Below are 19,873 nucleotides of genomic sequence, written 5' to 3' on the forward strand. Positions count from 1 at the left end.
AAATAGTTTCGGAACATTTTGATTAGCAATAATAATGTTTTATTAATATTGCTCAACGTTTTATTATCCCCCCCCCCCCCGAAATTAACAACTAATATTACTAATATTCCTAATTAATATTTATTATTAATTCATTCAGAGAATTGACATTATAGGCATGTATATCGGTTTATGTGAGAGAAAGGGAGAGAGAAAGATGATGTCATGAGTCCCCAGACGGATGGGGACCTGGGGGGCTCATCCCCAGGAAACCACTGCCATTTGGTCAACCGCAAACTGCCGGTCGTTCCATTTGGTCAACGGTCCATTTGGTGAAGTATGTTCAATTTGGTCAACTATGTTCCAATTAGCCTCATCAGTGATGTCATCAGTCCCCACTGGTGGTGATGTCATCAGTGATGTCACTGGTGATGATGTCATGAGTCCCCAGACGGATGGGGGGCTTATAGAGCTGCTGGCCATGCTGACCACAGCTAAAATGGGTCCCTAGCAAATACCATCATCACTGATGACATAATCACAATAGTTATTATTCCGACCGCTATAGTCCGTCCGTTCGTTCATTCTTACGTTCGTGTAGAAGCTCTGGTTTGACTGGTTTAGTTGAATTCGTCAGGCTCGTCAAATTCGTAGCAGGGCCACCACGTGCAGGTACTAGTCTTGACCCCCCCTCCCTCCCCTTTTTTTTTGTATGCCCCTCCCCCACCCTAATTATTTTTATCTTTATTATTTTATACGTTTATTTCTATATTTTTACCCCCCCCAACAACGATGTCATTGTCCATCACGGTTTCACTGTTGACATCGCCAAACCCTGGTGACGCAGCTGTCACTTGTTGTCACAGAGCAGTGCGACGCCACGCAAGATCCAATGGTCTGGTGGCTGTGACTCAGGGGTCTGCAACACCACTCCTGTGATGTAATTCAGGTCTGTGCGTTTTTTTTTCTTGTAGATGGGGCAGACGTAGAGCTTGTCCTTGTCCTTGTCCTGGCCCTTGGAGAGGGCGGAGTTGATGGCGAACATGTGGATGATGGGCAGTGGCGTGAACAGCACCTTGGGCGTGGACTCGATGAGACGAATGCCCTTCCTGTCCCAGCCGGCCCCCTCCAGGAACAGTCCGTAGACGTACACTCCCTCATCTGGGGACTCTGTGATCTCCTCCCTGTCCTGCTTCAGGACTTTGTTGGATAAGACGACGGTGTCCAGAGCCCAGCCTTTGTGTGTTCTGGTTACCTCTTGTCTCATAGCTGTCAAGAAACCCTGAGGATTGAAGAAGCCGGTCATCCAAAAGGTTTTGGGTCTTCCTTCAAACACCCAGCTGTGGAACTGTTTGTTCCTCTCCAGAAGCTCGGTGAACCAAAAGCCCAGAGTGGACGACTCCCAGGAGATCTTCTTCCACAGGTTTGGCACACGGGCGTCAAACATGTTGTCCAGGGTGTCACAAAGATTCTCACTCATTATGATGGTGCCCTCAATCGCCAGCTTGAGATCGCTTAGAGTAATGCGCACCACACCGATGATCCTTTGCATTCGATCCACCTCCTGACCTAGGAAGATGTTTATAGGGTTCCGGAGTCCCATCTTCACCAGCTTGGCTTTTACCTCATGGGGCACATAATTGGGGGGCAGTTTCCCCAGCATGTCGTCTGCCAAGTTGTAAACGATATCCTCCCGAGTCGCTCCTCCTCCCCCTCCGCTTTCCTTGGGCTGGATTTTTGTGATTGTGCCTAGTACATTAGTAGATGTGTTTGTCTGGTAGGTGATATCAGCATTAGGATGCAGCCCAAAAACCTGGGGGGTGTCCAAATCAGGCAACATCTGAATGTATTCCATGTACTGCTCCACTGTTTCCAACACTGGAATTTCATAGCCAGTGTAGTAGTTGAATGACTTCTCAAAGATCTTGTCAGTGAACCATACTCGAGCAAAACAGTTGAGTAGGCGTTTATCATAGTCATCAGTAACCCTTCCTCCGTACTGCACCTCGCTTATCATGTAACGCACAGTTACCCATGATACACCCTTCTTGGGGGTGCACTCGTCCAAGTGGTTCTCAACAAACTCGACACTTGCAGTGAAGTCAGCTGAGTTAAACTCATAAGGTATGTTCCAACCCAAAGCATCAAATTTGCGCCGTTCCTGCACAACAGTGTGGAGAAGGGCCACACTGTACAGTAAAGGCTTCCAATAGATCAGGTTGCTGAATTCCACTTGCTTCTGAGAAATTCCTGCAAATGTGCGTTTCAGGCCAGCGCGCACTCCCTGAGGTGGACCATTGGTGAACTTGATAGAGGACTGCAGAAGGGTGATGGAGAAGCGATCGTGCTGTTCAGTGGTGATCCACACCCTGAAACTATCATGCATTGTCTCCACTGTAGTGATGGTTTCCAGCAATTCATCCATAAACTCCAGGCCCAGGTGACAATTCTGCAGAAGGACCCAGCCTCCCTGTCCTTTAATGTCCATTGACGTCTGTATGAGCTTCCTTGCATGCACCTCTTGTCCCTGTCCCATGGATATAGCTCTGCATTCAAGTTCAAGGTTCTTAGCAAGTGCATTAATCTGGTTGGTGGGATCTGAGCCCATAGACAGGAAGCAAATTAGCGCGGTACGAGGGTCACTCTCCTCCCAGGTGCTGTGAAGGTTCAACATGACTGGCTCAGCGAACCTCTTCCCCATAGAGTCTGCCACATAACCTCTGGCCTGAGACAAGGTGCGGTCAGGGCACCACGACCTGACCAGCAAGAGTCTATGGAAGATAGTGAGGGAGTCATTGTAGTTATCTGGGATGACACCTTCCTCTGGGGCATCCATACCAATCCACGCTTTCCAGGGTTTCTCATTGCTAGCCACCTGGTTCAAGATGTTAGCGAATTATGGTAATTTGCTGAGTTCCACCAGGTTTAGCCAGGACTCATCCTGTATCCATCTAAATGGCTTTGGTTGACAGGTCTTCAGGTCAAGAGCTGCACCACCTTTAATGAGAAGCTGAAATTCATTCTGCTCTATTAACTGCTTCTCTAAATCAATCTTGAGGGCCAACAAGAGTGTGAAGATGAACTTGTCTGATTCATAAAGGCCTCTGACTGTGTACCTGAACACCTCATAGCTCAGATAATTAATGATGTTGGTAAGTCGCGTCTGAGTGTCAGGAGACCTCTCAGAGTGTTCCATAGATGAGTCGAAAAGTTTAAGGAACTGACTCAAGGAGGTCTGGTACATGACATTGACCATACTCATCTCTGTGATGAGGAAGTAAAGGATGCTGCCTCGGGAGGCAGCGGGACGGTATTCCTCCTGAGCCGTGTTGATCTTCACCTCTGTCTCTGCTGCAACATGGAGCTTCTCACTAACTTCAGTTGCAGTCTTCTTAGTGGTACTCAGAATGCCAATGATGGAATCATAATCTACCAAGGAACCTTCTGTGGTGCTGATGTCACAGGGTGATGCATTGGTGTGGGAGAAATGTGGGTGTGATGGTTAACCTGGGGGTGGCAGTGTCTGTAAGGGGAGTTTGCTTTATTTTCGTGGGACTTTCTTAATTATTCAGAGCACAATGGCTGTGATTAGTGCACGGGGCTCTGTGGGTGGTTCCCTCAATTGCTCCGGACTGTTAATTAGGAGATGCAGAGCTGGTGTGCGGGACAGAGACGGACACACAGAAAGCGGACAGCCACAGAGGCAGAGAGAGAGCCTGGAAGCCGTGCTGGATATGGAGGACTGACGTGAACGGGTCGAGAGGAGGAATGGCGGAGCTGGGGAGCAGTATTCAGCCCTGCCTGCGGCTTAGGTAAGATTTGGTGGGGGCGGCTTTGGCTGGGATGGCCCAGGTACCTCCTCTCCCTCGCGTACCTAAGGTCGCACCGTGGCTGATGCACGGGTGAGAGGGAGAGGGGGGGAAGGCCCCGGAAGCCGCTCCACCATGAGCTGTGAGCCGCAGGTGGGGTGAGAGCTCCCCAGTCTCTTTCTGTTTCAGCTGCCATTCCTCCTCCAGACGAACCGAGCGAGTCAGTGTGCCAGCTGTACTTGTGACGGACGCCAGAGAACACGAGGGCACGGACGAGAGCGGACGAGTCGAGCTGACCTGAGAGCGAGCCGACCGGAGACCTGAGAGCGAGCCGACCTGAGATCCGAGAGGCGGAGGAACGAAGCCGCCTGGAAGCGTGGGAACAGCCAGAGGGACGCTGCGACCCCATCTCGCACGAGCTGCGAGGGAGAGAGGACAGGAGCGACACGTCGTGTGAAAGCGGAGGGGTGGAGGTTCGCTTCCCCCCTCCTTCAGTTAAGTCCCGCTCCATTTTTATTGTTTTATCTTTGAGTGTGACCAGCTCCGTGGATGACGCGGGTCTGCCCGCGCGCCTAACCCCAGACATTCGATAGTAGAAAGAACGTTCAGTGGAACTACTATAGCCCACTACTACACGGAACGAGGAGGAGCCCTTAAGGCGTGTCGTGCACATTATGTTCGCGTGATTTACATGAGTGATTTACATGCAATAGACGTATTGCAGTTGTTTTACAGTGAATTGGGTTGCAGTGCATTTATCCACTATTTAAACTTGGCTCATCCAAAATACCAGTTCTAGTGAGTTATCCTACAATTACTGAACTGTCGTTTCTCTGGGAAATTAAGCATTAAGCCCTGCTCTGTTCTATACCCTCGTCAGCTGGAGACGTCAGGAGAGGACGGGGAACCGGACGAGAGGGGGACAACGCAGGTGCTCGGCACTAGCAGATACTGGACCTTGTCACACGGACGTTGGACACTTTTAAATAGGCACAATTTTCTGGTTTGATTTTAGTAATAAAAACTCTTTGTTCCAACTTTGCATCTTGTCTGTGTATGCTGTTTGGGCCAGCACCACTCCCCAGTAGAATCCAATCATTCACAGTCACGCACACACCCGTGACGAGCTTGTCTAGCAAGTCGTCCTCCAACTTCTTCTTTTTCCTCTTATTGGCAGACACATCCTCCAATAGTGCCTGTCTCTCTTCCTCGAGTTCAGATTTCTCTTTGAGCATGACTATGCGTAGTAGCTGGTTCTCCAGACCCTTCATGGTCACAGTGAAGTCAATGATGGCGGTCTTGGCACTGACTTCTGGGGTGTATGCCGGATTAGGCAGTTTAGTGGTTATATAGAGCTGGAAGGTTTTCATCACATCTATCTCTTTGTCACCAACTTTTACTTTGAAAGAGTTACCAGATTTAATGAAATTCTTCTCAAGCACATTGTCTAGGGCCGGGTCCAGTTCCTCAAGTACATCCTCAATAAGTAGCGGGCGTCCCTGGCCGAGACAGTCTTCTAGGTGAGTGCGGAAGAACTTATGATTGAGCGATGTGATTTGGAGTTCATTGTTTTTTTCTTTTTCCTTGATCCAAGACCTTCCTTGTGTCAGGGGGTCAATAAGGAGGGGGTATCTTGTTGCCTGTGTGACAATAATGCCATTCTGCACTGACAAGTCATCTCCTGGCAGCCCTTGCAGGTCCCACTCACTCATAGTGGCAGGGTCCACTAGTGCTGAAATGAGATTGATGTTTTCTGTGAAAGGGATTTCTTGTTTGAGGAGTTCTGCCTCCCAAATGTCTTTCAGCAACATGTTACGGAAACTCTGGTTAAAGGGTCCACAGTAAGAGAGGAAGCCAGTGAGCTGAAGAATATCACCCACAAGTCTGCTGATCTCTGATTCAAATGCTTTGCTCTGCTCTTCCCAGCTGTTCCTCTGTCCGCTAAGTCCCCCAATAAGTGTCGTTGCGGCCTCCATTTTGTTCTGACACTTCTCAGCATCGTCCACCAACTCCTGCTTCTCTTTCATGGCAGCATCAAATTTAGCCTGGACTATGGCCGACTCTGCTTCCTTCGCGTCCAGCTCTTCTTGTGCAGCGGCCAGATCTTTACTAGCCACCTTCTGTCTGGCCTCCTGAATGATCAGGTTTGCCTTGAGTGGCAACACTTCTTTGTTAATGCCAAAGAATTGTTCCATAGATGTGGTCCAGCACAGCAGACCAGCTACGTCACTACACACTTTCTTTGCATTGTCCATTGTGTAATCCTCAATTCTCAAGTAGGGCTGCAGCAATTCTACCATTTCCTCGTTGATCTCGTCCTTAGGGAACTGCTGGAGGGAGGATAAGAAACCACTGGCACTCATAAGCTTCTGCGCCTCTTGCCATGATGGCTTAAGACATGGCCGCTCTGGATCCTGAGTGACGATGTCCACCTTCTTCTGGAATAACAGCAGGCAGCAGTCCATAATCCTCATGATCAGATGTGGAGGCTTTGCCAGTTTTTTTACAGTGGCAATGTGAGAAGGTTCGATGGTATTCAATGCAGACTCAGCCGCCGCTAACGCTGGTTTGGCATCCTCCAGTTTTATATCTGCAACGGCTTTCTCTGCCTCAATCTCCTTCAAAAGTTTCTCAGCTTTATCCTTCACTTTCTGGACGGAATCCTTTACCTTTTGAGCAGCTGCAGCCTTGACTTCCACCTCTTCAAGCACCTTTTCGGCTTTGGCAGACACTACAACCAGATCTTTCTTCTTCACTTCCAGATCTTTGGACAGCTGAGCCACAGACTCACTAGCCTCCATCAGTTTGGTCAACCCACCTTTTATGCGCTCTGATAGCATCTTGATGGAGTTGTACTTTTCCTCGTACAGTGTTTTATATCCATTTACAAAGGAGAGGTAGGATTTAGGGGTAACATGAGTTCTTCTTCTGAACCTTTCATAGTAGCTCTCACAGGTCTCAGATACTTTGTCATGGTATGTTCCCATGGTATTCACCACAGCAGCCTTCACAGCATCAGAGCAGACCATTTTAAAATCCTCCAGGAAATATTTAGACACAGCCACCAGAGCCTCTTTTGGCCAAGGGGTGAACCAGTCCATGGTGCAGCCTGAAATTAACCCCGGGAACTTCAGGGATCGAGAGCGGAACTTCTCACCCACTGGTGAGAAACACAAAACTACGTGCAGATTTTTTTTTGCCCTGGATATGAAGTACTCGTATAAATTGTCAACAGTTGGTGGGTTTTTAGGCAACTCTCTTTTCATCACAGGGATCAGGCCCTGGGTGATCTATGTCATCTCATCTTTAGGAAAAAGGTTAGAGACCTCACCAGATGAGAGCACATTGTTGAGATACTCAAGGAAGGCCTCATCTTTCATTTCATTGTCTGTAAAGACAAAGGTGATGCCTTTGCCATCAGCACCAGCGGTTTTGTACAACACTTTCAGGTCATCCATGAGATTAGTTGTGTTATACGACCTCGTCAGTGTGATCTGGAAGACTCCGTATCCAGCTATATATGAAGCCAGGCGAGTGAGGCTCTGTTTTCCTGATCCTCCCACTCCTACCAGCAGGGCGTTTCCATTGTCAGTTCGAATGATGCGTGAGATTTTAATGATGATGGCATCCCTAAAAAAAAACAAATCCAGCCTGGCACCTCTTGTGGCCTCATTGCGCTCTTCCTGATACATCTTCAGCTTCTCTTCTAAGAACTCAAAACTTGGTACCAGTTCATAAATTTTGGGGGCCTCCAAATCGGCATCTTCCGGTTCATCTCCAGTGACTTCAGGAGCATCTCGCAGGAAGTCCACAAAGTATGGCTCAGGATGAAGCCCTGCGATAAGCTTTTCATCATGCTCTTCTATCACAGATGTTATAGACGCTTCAAACCAATCTTTGTCCGCCTTGCAGACAAACCTGTCAGCAATCACCCTCGTACATTCACTCTTGAATAGAGCCAATAGAGAATTGATATTATCACATTCTTCTGCCTTGATGTTTAACATTCCTTGCCAGATCCTGGACAAGTCTCTCAAATTGAAGACATAGTGGAACTTGGCTGGTGTGGGCAGCATTTTTACCTTTGTCTTCTGCCATAAGACCCTCCCAGCTTTCACAAGATGAGTCACCATTGCTGACACCTCAGGCTTGAATCCCCTGCATGAATGGATATATCCACCACCCATTACACCAAAGATCTTATCAATGGAGGCATTGGATGGCAGGGTACAGTTGAAGACGCTGAACTGTCTCTTCAGTCTCTGTAGGATATCGTTTCTCCCACCCCCCGGGTGAATCATGGCAGCCACTATCTGCACATCCACAATAATGGTAAAGTCTCCTGGTTTGTCCAGACTGTACATGCCGCACATTTCCATCATCTGGCGGACTATCTCATTGGTGATCTGATCTCCCCACTCATTCACGATAGGCATGTTGATGTCATCAACAAAGACGGTCATCCTGCGCCCCCCTGGGGGTCCATATGTGCTGCCGATTCGTTTCTCAATATAGCTCTCCACTGTACGCTGGAACATCATGGGCTCAGTCGCAGATGAGAAGTTCAGAGACTTGAACAGGTCTGTCTCAGGATCATACTTTTTTGTATAGCCTTTTATCATCACGGTCTTGGCTGTTCCTTGTTCACCAATAAGCACCACAGCCTTCCGCTGTTTGGCAATAGTTTCCAGCAGGAAAGTTGTTCTTATGTTATCCACATTTGGGACAAGGATGGAGGCATAGTCTGGCACATGGTCAGTTGGATAGGGGTACTCCACTACATAGTTATCCCAATGAGACCAGTCACCGTTTTCGTTGACCTTGTACTCAAACATAGTCTCTCCTGGCTTCGTTTCAGGCAAGTTAATTTTGGTGTTATGCTTTCTGATATAGTGCTCCAGTGTGTCCCTGTCCTCCAGCTCCAAAAGAGCTCCCAGGCTCCACATCAAGCAGAAGACAAAGAGGCGCTCTAGGTGCATTTTGCCATGCAGGCCCCCATTCTCTTTGGAGGGGATCAGACCCTCCAGCAGATTCACAGACTGTATTATGTAGTTGCACTCCAAAAGTTCCATTTTAGGCTTAAGATTTTGCTTCATATACAAGTAGGCGTCCTGATATATCCTGTCATATAAAGTTAGAATGTTTTCTGACTCTTGTGCATTTCGCTTGCGAGCCCATCCCTCCAGTATGGGTTTCCAGCTCAGAGCAGATGAGCTCATGAAGACCATTCCCACCCGGGACACAGTAGCAGGCGATGCATTGTCCATGTTGTGTACCTCAAACACCAACTTGCAGGATGGAGACATGACGATGCGATCTCCATTAGCCAAGGTCAGGGTTTTATTGTCATCCAACACAGAGTTCAGGTTCTCAATCCAAATGGCATCCACAGGGCCATCCAGCACGATCCATATCATTTCCCCTTTCTTGCCTTTGAGTGTCCTCCTCCACAAAGTGGAAAAGATGCCATCAGTCCAGTCATTGGTGGCTGCATCAAGACGACCAAACATCTGTGGTGCAGTGATCGCCTTGGGGTTCATGCGCATCTCCCTATGTGGGGTTCCACATTCCTCCATGGCACGCATGAGAATGTTGATGACCTTGGTCTTCCCAGCTCCGCTGGGGCACAGAGTCATCAGGCCATGGCGCACACGTGAAGCCTCAAAGAGCTGAACCAGCTTCAGGTTCCATGGATCGTGGTTGACAAGGCCATCTTTTTCCACCTGATTGGCTACAGCGGCCTGCAGGTCTTCATACGTACTCCCATCGAGCTGAATCCCGGGGAATAGGTCATTGATCAGACTGATGAAGAGGGGCTCATCTTCATCCACCAATTTAGAAAGATTCATGTCACGCAGCACTCTCATGACAGTGCTGGACTCTGTGTCATTGGGTCGGTTTCTTTTATTGGCCCCCAGTGTTCTCAACACAGACAATATGTTCCTCAGACCAAAATCGTAGTGAACCTGTTTTGTTAGTTGCTCCTCACATAGTTTATAAAGGACAAAGAATTTCTGGGCTAAGATGACATTCTCAATGAAACCACAACTGGCCAGTTTGACTCTCATGATGATCTGCCGGTCTGGTACCATCATAGACACTGTCCTGAACTGCACTTTTAAGTTTTCAGGAAGTTATTGTCGCCCTGCGTAGCCAGGATTCATGGTGATGAACAGACCAAACTCCGGATTCAGATTCACACAGTCTCCATCGCTGAAGATGAAGCTGGTTTTGTGCTCCTTGCGTGCATTCAGAACAATGAAGATCTGCTGAGCAGCAACAGACAGCACTGGCAGGTCAATTCTGTTGAATTCATCAAAGCAGCCCCAGGACCCTGATTGTGCAAAGCCTTTGTATATCCTGCCAAGTCCTCTGAAGTCCATCTGATCAGAGCAGTTGAAGACCACCACATACTTGCCCAGGCAGCGACCCATGTCCTTGGTGGTTTCAGTCTTCCCAGTGCCAGCTGGCCCTGCAGGGGCTCCTCCCATGTTCATGCCCAGAGCCTGGGACAGTGTGATGTAACACCTGTCAGTAAGAGGGGTGATGACCAGACGGTCGGTGCAGCCTAGGAACTCATTCTGATAAATGAAGTCGACATTAGTAATGGACACAAGGATCTGATCCAGGTCCTCCTTGTAATAAAATCTGCTCTGCTTCAGCCATTCAAAGTCAGTGACAGATTTGACACCCATTTTTACCATGTCATTAAATATATCCCTCTGGTGCACATGGATTGTGACCAGCGTCTCAAACTTGACTCTGTCAAACTTGGTCAGGTCAAGGGTGGTCTGTGAAATAAGTGTGTTGAGTAGATCCAAGAATGATTGGTTGGTACTTGGCATGATCTCCTTGTTATCTACGGCACATTCCAGTGCATCTTCTGAATCTCTTGTCCAAAGCATCTTAATTCCCAGCAAGCCCACCTGTGCTTGGAACTGGTTGAGGAAGGGTAGAAGCTGGAAGTCGTAATCATTGATCTCAAAATCAGCATATTTGATAACAGTATGCAGAGGACTGCTGTTCGCGCAACAGCTCCCCTAGCCAGAGCTCCACTGGTCCCTGCGCCATCACAGGATGGTCCAGATCCAGTTTCTCTGACTCTTGTGAAAGAACAGCCAAAATCTTGTCATATTCTGATGCATGGAATTCTACTTTGCCGACATTGTCAAACACCCCAAGTAGATGTGCCTGAATGGTGTGAGAATCACTGGCTTGTCCGAGGATTTCCAAGAGGGCTGGATCAGACACAAAAAAGAATCGTGGAAACAGAAGCCTCTTTTTCTCAAGGTAACCCGTGAGAGACTTCTGGCAGAACTCCAGCTGGTTCTGAAGATCTGGTAGGATCTCTCCCACAAGTTCATGCCCTGTACAGCACTCCACCACATTTGGGACTGCTTGGGCATGCTGCATTACCTTCATCCATTGCTTGTCAATATTCTGAAAACGCTTGGCTTCCTGTGGCAGCTCTTTCGCAATGTCTCCCCCAACAAACACAGCCTCCAAATAGACCCATGAGTTTTGTACAATCAACCATTGCTCAATCAATTCAGTTGATTTTGAGATATTGTTGACCCACTTTTGGATTTCATCCCTGTAGACGGCATTGTATCTGTTGGTCATCAGTGAGCCCAGAACCATGAGACTATCCTCCATTTGGGTTAGGATGTCTGCCGTGTCTGCCAGCATCACCTCTCCTCTGTCCTTGAACTCCTTCAAGGTCAGGTTGTAGGCGATCCATACTTCTGTCACTTCTTTCAGCTTGGCCTCAATATCCTTCTCCTTCACAGCTGATATGCAGATGTCCTCAATGTCATCCTTATGCTTCAACAGAGGTGCTTCCATGACGTTCCGCAGTGCAAAGGTAGGAGAATCCACCTCAAATGTGTGCCCAGTCAGGTCTGCGATCCATTGCCAGTGTCTCTGTATCATGGATTTGTCTGCCATCAATTGTAGCAGAGGGCAGGACTCACTGAATCATCATCATCAACCTTTTGCTTAAGGTCCATAAAGGCCTGCCATTCTTTCAGGGCTTTGGGCAGCTTACGACACCTGTTCCCGAATTCCAAAAGTTCTCCATTGATCTTGTCAATGTCAACGTCTCTCCACGGAATGTCATAGCACCCGCTAATATTATTCATCACTGCATCATATAGGCCATAGAGTTTCTGTAGCAGCCCAAGCTCTCTTTTTTTTTTCATCCAGCTCTTCATACTCCGTAACTGGCAAACCAAGGATCTGCTCACCAGAATGGTATGTGATATAATCTTTATATAGGTCATCAAATCTAGCCTGACAGCTCTGGAGCCTGCCACTGGCTTCTTGGGGGAGCTATTCCTTCCACCATAGGGCCATTTTAATCATATTCCTCTATAAAAGAGGCAGCATCATTTTTGAAAGTGGAAACACCCTCCAGAAGGTTTTGTTTGAACTTGGGTTGCATATGAACAAGCTCATCCTGGACTGATCTAGCTTTGAATTGGAGCTTGGTGAAGGAACATCTGAGATTGCCCAACCCATCTGCCTCTTTTGTTGTCACCTCCACTTGAGATCTTTTCAGAATGACATAGGCTTCCTTAATAGAGTCAAATTTCACATCATTCTCTATCTCAGAATCCCGGAGCTTGGACAGGGCCTTCATGACAATACGTACATCTTCCAGATCAGCTATGGGCCTCGATAGCTGTGCGTGGTGTTTGGCAGTAAATATGCTGATGTCGATCATTTTCTTCCTGTACACTGCCTTCAGGTATTTGCACAACAGTTTCTTCACGGCTTTGACCTCAACTGTCAGGCACATCTTTAACGGAGCTGTTGACAATTCCATGGACCACAAAATAATGATGGGTTGGATATCACCAATGTCTTGTTCAAATGAGGTGTAACGCTGGATTTCAGATTTGATCTCGCTCAAGTATGGATTGCTGTCCATGAATTCCTTGACTTTCAAGTCCCTGTCTTCAGCACAGATCACTTTAAATGGATGGAACTGCTTCAGAAGATCATCAGCTTGTCCCCTCAGGGAGTTGAAAGCTGTGTCCAGGACATTCACAAGCTTGCTGATGTCCTTGTGTTCAGCAACACTCTGATAAAAGTTCTTGACATTCCCTTTCACTTCCATGCCATCAGGCTTGCACTTCTGTCCCCAGCATGAAACACCCTGTCTAACTTCTAGCACCAACTGTACCAAGTGGTTGATGGCTTGCTGGACGTCGTCTACAGTGGGAATCATAACAATATTGGGTATAACCAGGTGGACTTCAGATTTTATGAGTGTGACCAGCTCAGACTGGCATGTGGTGGCATGCCCTTTTCTGGATGGAGAAGCAACAAGAACCCTCCTCTTCAGAGAGTCCAGTGATAACCTGGTTGCTTTCACCAGTGCGTCTAATAGCTTGGCATTGAAGTACTCATACATCTTCTTGCACTCTTTTTCAAAATTGCTTTCTTTGTCACCATCTTTTGACTCATGAATGGCACAGAATGTTTTTATCAGCTCCTTTACTGCCTCTTCAACGTGGCTACTTTTGTGGTCCAAGGTAGCCGCCCACTTCTTACATTGATTCTCATTTGTATCAATTAGGTACTGCAATGAAGAAGGCTGATCTTCTGGAATCTCAATCAGCACAGCCTCTGAAATGTCTTTGAGGACATTGTCAATGTGTATTTCACAGATATCCCGCACCTTCTTTAGAAGATGTTTGAGCTCAGACATAGCAGTGTCGACATTTTGAAAGAACTCGTCCAGAATGAAAGATGACCAGGTGAGCAGCACTGACGGCCTCTCTCCAGGGCTTTCCATTGTTTGTTTCTCGAAACAAGAGCGATACTTGTGATACAAGTAGATGCAGTCCTGTATTCTTTTGATGATGTCTTCAGCATCTTGGTCCCAAACTGGACAGGTGCCGCTGACAGTAATATATGCTCTGCATGCTGAAACCATCTGATTTGTAACATGGCCAAACAAGATGGTCATTCTCTCAGATGTATTGTAGTACTGTGAAAACCTGTGAATCATTTGAATGGAGTTGATGATGTTCTGGATGCTCTTTGTCATGGTGAGCGGGTCACTGTTGTAAAGAGGTTGGCAGAACTTCTCCAGTGTGCGTAGGAATTTGGCATTATCTTTGGCCTCATTGGCACGATCTGTTACCCTGGCATCCAGCTCATGCCACTTCTTCAGCGTCTTGGAGCGGGCGACATGGATGACCTTTACCACTGCTTTGCACTCTGGGCCCTTGATGTGATCAATGATGGTGTCGAACTTCGCCAACGTTCTTTTCCAGTGATTCAACTCGTCCAATGGCCCAGCAGTGTTAACCTCTTTCCTTATCAGATCACTTTCTGTCAAGACCAGCTCCATCTGCTTATACCACTTCATCAAAATGTCTTCCAGTTGATGTACCCTTTCAAAGTCTGCTGCCGCTGCTTTAATTTCTTCAGGTGTAACCAATCTGGAGAAGTCAATGTCTGTGGCTGTACTCAGATGAACAATACCATCGATGGTCAACTGGATATCATCTAAGAAGCTAATAGAACCTTGTACGGTGTCCTTGAAGTTCTGTATATTTCTGTCCGTATTTAGACTGATTCAAGACACCCCAGTTTTGCGTTGCGTTGAGATGGCAGCAAAAATTTGTAAATGAGATTCCTGGTTCCTTTCAGGATGCCGTCGGTGGCATTGAGCATTGAGAAGAAGATCTCCTCATTTATGCTTTCTGGATTTACAGGAATGTCAACACTAGGTCGCACAAAAAAGCAACACATGCCTGTCATGCAAGTCTGAGACAAATTGGCTAGTGAGAACAATCTGTTTATCTTTCCACCTTTGGCAGTTCCAGGAAATAAGCGGCCACATTCTATTCCTGGGACTTCAGACTCTTGATACAGGAAGAAAATGGCTTTGCATCCTCCTTTGGCAAAGAAATCATCAAATGTAGCCAGTGATGGAGAATCTAAAAGAAAGTCTTCTACTGCTTGTAGCTCCATGAACAGCCTGTCAGCCAATATGTCAATCATGTATTTGTGTGCAGGAGTGAGTAGCTTCTTTCGAGCTGCTCTTGCCTTCATATGTTTCAGGCACTGTATTCTCCTTGACCTTGTTTGCCCTTCGACTGTGTGCATCTGGTTTACGGTGGTCACTCTCTTGCTCCGTCATTTGCGAAACTCATGAGACAGCCCTACTTTATAGCCCCAGCAGGTCAGGATTTATGACATCACTGATGATGCCACAATGTCAAAGTGTCTTCATCAGTGATGTCATAAATCACTGATGTCACTTATGCATATCAGTGATGTCATCAGTGATGTCATTGGTGTGACATCACACAAAAAAGTTTGATTACATGCATTAACACATTGAGCATGTGCATGAGATCACACTCAAAAAAATTGCCAGGCATACATCTGGACAAAGGGTGACAAATGTCATTGACGACATCATTCACTGATGACATCGCTCATTTATTACATGAGTGGCTAACCGGGAAGAGGGTGTGACTTTGGCATTTTATTCACCTTATGTTCCAACACAGGGGTCAGTCAGCCAGTTACTTCCTATTGTGTTTACACTTCCTGTGACAGTACAGTACTATAGTGGGCAGGTAAAACAGACAGTGTTTTGAACAGGAAGTCATAACACAACTGGGTCAAGTGGGTGGGGGCTACATAAGGCGAATAGAGGTCGATGCTAGAATGGTTTGGCCGAAGGGATCTTACCCATAACCTCAACAACAGGCAATTGTCGGATTATGACCTTAACGGCTCTGCCTCAAAGGAACAGTCCCAGAGTCCTGAAGAGTGGACCTCCGGGGCCGAGAGGGTTCAGGACACTCGGTGGGAGGTGGGGCTGAAGGAGGGGTAAGGGGCAATTTGGGGGGCTCTATTGGCTCTATTCATAAGTGATTTATGGACAGATATTGATTAGTGTGTGAGCTCTCACAAGTGTCATAGAGATTGTGACATGATCAATAATGATGTCATCACTGATGATGTCATCTGTTATGTCACTTATGTCCCAAATGTTAGCTGGATGTACTATGCTGGTGAAGTAGAGACACATGATTTCACACACAGCCCTCCACAATAATGCTAATGAGGTTGTATTCATCAGTGGTCTACTACTATTACTACTACTACTATTGCTACGCTATAACAGCTCATTGTTGGTCTAGAAATGATGATGTCATCAGTGATGATGTCATCAGTTATGTCACTTATGTCCCAAATGTTAGCTGGATGTACTATGCTGGTGAAGTAGAGACACATGATTTCACACACAGCCCTCCACAATAATGCTAATGAGGTCGTATTCATCAGTGGTCATACTACTACTACTACTACTACTATTGCTATGCTATAGCAGCTCATTATTGGTCTAGAAATGATGATGTCATCAGTGATGATGTCATCAGTTATGTCACTTATGTCCACACGGTAGCTGGATGTACCTATGCTAGTGAAGTCATAGAGACTGATGATGTCACTTCACACACAGCTCTCCACAATATGCTAATGAGGTCATATACATTGTGATATCATCAGTGGTGACATGCAGCTACAGTTTGAGATGCCCCTGCTTGGGAAGCCATTTCTCCCTAATGATTTCACTCAGTATCGTGACACTACTGATGATGTCATCAATATGTGAGATCACTGATGACATCACCGCTTCCTAATGTCCCTAGGAGGTACGACATCAATGCAGGTTAGTGATTCCACTTATGATATCACTAGGGGCCTTCGCGGCCGTGGATTTTGAGGAACAGGACTTTTAAGTTTTGCCATTGCATTCCAAACAAACCCTTGTATTGGACAGTGTGTGTGTGTGTGTGTGTGTGTGTGTGTGTGTGTGTGTGTGTGTTTTGAGCCAAAGACAATTTTCCACCCTGGTGGACAATAAAGTTATATTCAATTAAATTGAATCAGCTGAGCCCAAGGTGGCCAACATCTTCTCCATGAGCTCAGACGGCTTGCTGTCGCCAAGACCATTAATACCATTAAGCGACAAAATCCGGTCGGCTTTCTCCATTTCTGAGAGCTCAAATGCCGTTAATAACAACTCCTTAACTCATTCACCGCCAAAGACGTCTTTGACGTGTTATCAGAAATAGCCATCCCCGCCAATGACGTGTTTGACGTGTTTTTGTTTTTATTAGTGCAGCGCGTAGTTCAAAGACTTCCCCAGCCTGTGACATGTTATCAGGTCCCTAGCCTCAAAGTCAAAGCCGACAACACGTGAACAAACACATACCGCAGCTGTTGTTTGAAATGAGCAGGAGGAAAAACAGAGAAACACGCTTCCTTGTGCAGAGGAGAAACGCCATTGAAATGCCCCTCGGCGCGCTGCGCTGGTTGCCTTGCTGCAGGGCGAACCTGGTCAATCCAGTGTTCGCGGTAGTCAAACCCGTGACGAACATGATCGATCCGGTTCCAGCGCCTGGTCCCAAAGCCAAGCCGGACCCGTTCCTGTGTCGCAGCATTCGTCCCAGCCCGAACGAGAGGAGGAAAACGATGCAGAGGCAGAGGAGGCTAGACGCTGATCTCAGACCAGTTTGGTGTTCCCCTCCTACATGTATGCTAATTTGCGGGGCGATCAATAGTGTTCCCTTGGAAGGAGGTGCGATCCAGCAGCGGCTGTGGACAGAACTCTCTCTGTGTGTGTGTGTGTGTGTGTGTGTGTGTGTGTGCGTGCGTGTGTGTGTGTGTCTGTCTGTCTGTCTGTCTGTCTGTCTGTCTGTGTGTCTGTCTGCACACTCACTCACACTGAGTAAACTGTATTGTTGAATGTAAAAAAAGCACTTCATGTATATATATAATAATTTGTGTCATAACGAATAATATTTACATGTCTGATGTCAATACAGTTCAAAATAATAGAATTGAGAGCGAGTTCTGCCTGAGATTGTGTCTTTTACAAAAATGGCCTTTTCTGCTGTTTCTCTTCTCAGAGAGACCTTTTTGGTGAAAACAGGGTGTATATAAATGGCTATAAGTAGAGTACAGAACATGCTAAAAGCTCACTTTTTTTTTCCTGGTGAACCCAGAGACGTACATCTTCATTTTGAGGTATTGCGAATCACTCTGGTGCTAATAGATAATTTACTGTGAGTCTTGAAAGATGACCAACAATTATGAAAATCTTTGGCCTGTGCTAAATATTGGCAGTCCTAAACTGGCCATGAATGAGTTAATGGCGAGTACTTGCCCGTCTCGGGGGGGTTGTCCAACAATCTCATCACACGGCCGCTTGTCGAGGCGTCTCAGTCCCCAGGAAACCACTGCCATTTGGTCAACCGCAAACTGCCGGTCTTTCCATTTGGTCAACGTTCCATTTGGTGAAGTATGTTCAATTTGGTCAACTATGTTCCAATTAGCCTCATCAGTGATGTCATCAGTCCCCACTGGTGGTGATGTCATCAGTGATGTAACTGGTGATGATGTCATGAGTCCCCAGACGGATGGGGGCCTGGGGGGCTCATCCCCAGGAAACCACTGCCATCCACTGACAGGATTAGAGAGGCATGGCAGGAGGAACTTGGTGTTGATTTGTCTGAAATGATATGGGACAGGAGTTTGTCTGTGGTCCAACTCTGCTCGATTAACAGCAGACACCAGCTGATCACTCACCATCTTCACTAGTCAAGGTTGCACAAGATCTACCCTTCTGTCTCTCCATTATGTGATAGATGTCAGCTGTTAGAGGGTACACTATCACATGCTTTTTGGTTTTGCCGTTCACTATCTGCCTCTCGGAGGCAGATGCAGGATGGGCACCTCACACAGGCGGTCCAGGACTGCTGCTGCTGTCGCTCCTCCGCCACCGCCGCGGCCTCCACCACTCCACGATCCGCATTCGCCACCATCAGCAGCTCCACAGAGCGCACCAGCGAGGCTGCTCCGCTCCCCCCATCTGTTGCGCGAAGGCCGGCGTCCTGCCAGGAGGAGGGGACGGCCCCGTGGAGGGAGAGGAGAGAGAAGAGGACGACCGTATTAATTTAATCTTTTGCTTTTTCCGAATTGTTTATTTCATATTTACTTTTGAATTGTGAGGCCGGCCTCCAGACGGTTGAAACCGACTTCCATGATGTTGAAGCCGGCCTCCTGGAGCTGGAGGAAGCGCTCGCTCTCCGCATGCAGGCGGGCGGTCCTGGAGCGGCCTGTCCCTGGCGGCCCTGGCCGGTTGCGGGAGCGGGCGCCGCTGCTGCCGCTCAACCCTGACGGTCCCGGTTGAGGGGAGCGCTCGCCCCCTGACGGTCCCGGTGGAGGGGAGGGCGGGTGGTTGGGAGGGGAGCGCTCGCCCTCAGACTCAGCGGTCTCCCTGTCCATGTCCGCTGCTGTAAATAAAATAATTGTATGAGCACTCAATCTGTTTGTCACCGACTCTGAATGAAGACTGTTCTATGTGAATATTTGCACTGATTAGCTCTACTACATCTGCTGTTCTGACAGGAGCTCCATTCCACAATGGTGTGCTTGATCCCATCCGTGCGTAAAGCACGTGTCCAACAAACAAATTTGCCTGCAGTCATTACGCACACCGGACACTGCTGATTACTCTGTACTAAATACACATTTATTGATAGGTTCTAATGATAGCGTGGTAGTCTCCCGCAAGCCTATATGATGATCTATTGTTATTGGATTAGTATGGTATTATTCCTATAATTAAACAAAGGGAATAAATGAAGAGTTAATTGGATGACTTACCGCCCACCTGTGGTCCACCAAACCCCTCCACCATCTCCGGGGGGATGCTGGCTGCAGTCAGCTCCTCGCTGGGGCTTAGCTCCATGTCGGAAGTCCGAGTTCTGCTTTTTTGACAAAGAATTTAGCTCTTATAACTCACAGACTTGATAGGACAAAACGATCAGTAAAGCACGTTCCTAAAAAACGAACAAAAATGATGAGCGATGTGCCTCAATTACAAAACTGGCGATAGTCTCGTCGTAATGCGACCGCCTCCGAAGTTGCGGATGGGGGCCTTATAGAGCTGCTGGCCATGCTGACCACAGCTAAAATGGGTCCCTAGCAAATACCATCATCACTGATGACATAATCACAATAGTTATTATTCCGACCGCTAT

The 19,873-nt window shown here is 47.3% G+C and overlaps 1 pseudogene across 1 annotated transcript; it reads right to left on the reverse strand.

Moving 5' to 3' along the window:
- Positions 1-829: 829 nt before the first annotated feature.
- On the reverse strand, positions 830-19,581 carry LOC310779396 (dynein axonemal heavy chain 8-like; annotated as a pseudogene). The gene is made up of 5 exons: positions 19,497-19,581; positions 18,867-19,123; positions 18,564-18,721; positions 4,902-14,242; positions 830-3,431 (listed from the first exon to the last, which is right to left on the reverse strand). The product of its transcript is annotated as a dynein axonemal heavy chain 8-like (transcript).
- Between the last annotated feature and the right edge of the window lie 292 nt (positions 19,582-19,873).

This window comes from Poromitra crassiceps (assembly GCF_964638095.1).
Source record: "Poromitra crassiceps genome assembly, chromosome: 7".
Classification (NCBI taxonomy): domain Eukaryota; kingdom Metazoa; phylum Chordata; class Actinopteri; order Beryciformes; family Melamphaidae; genus Poromitra; species Poromitra crassiceps.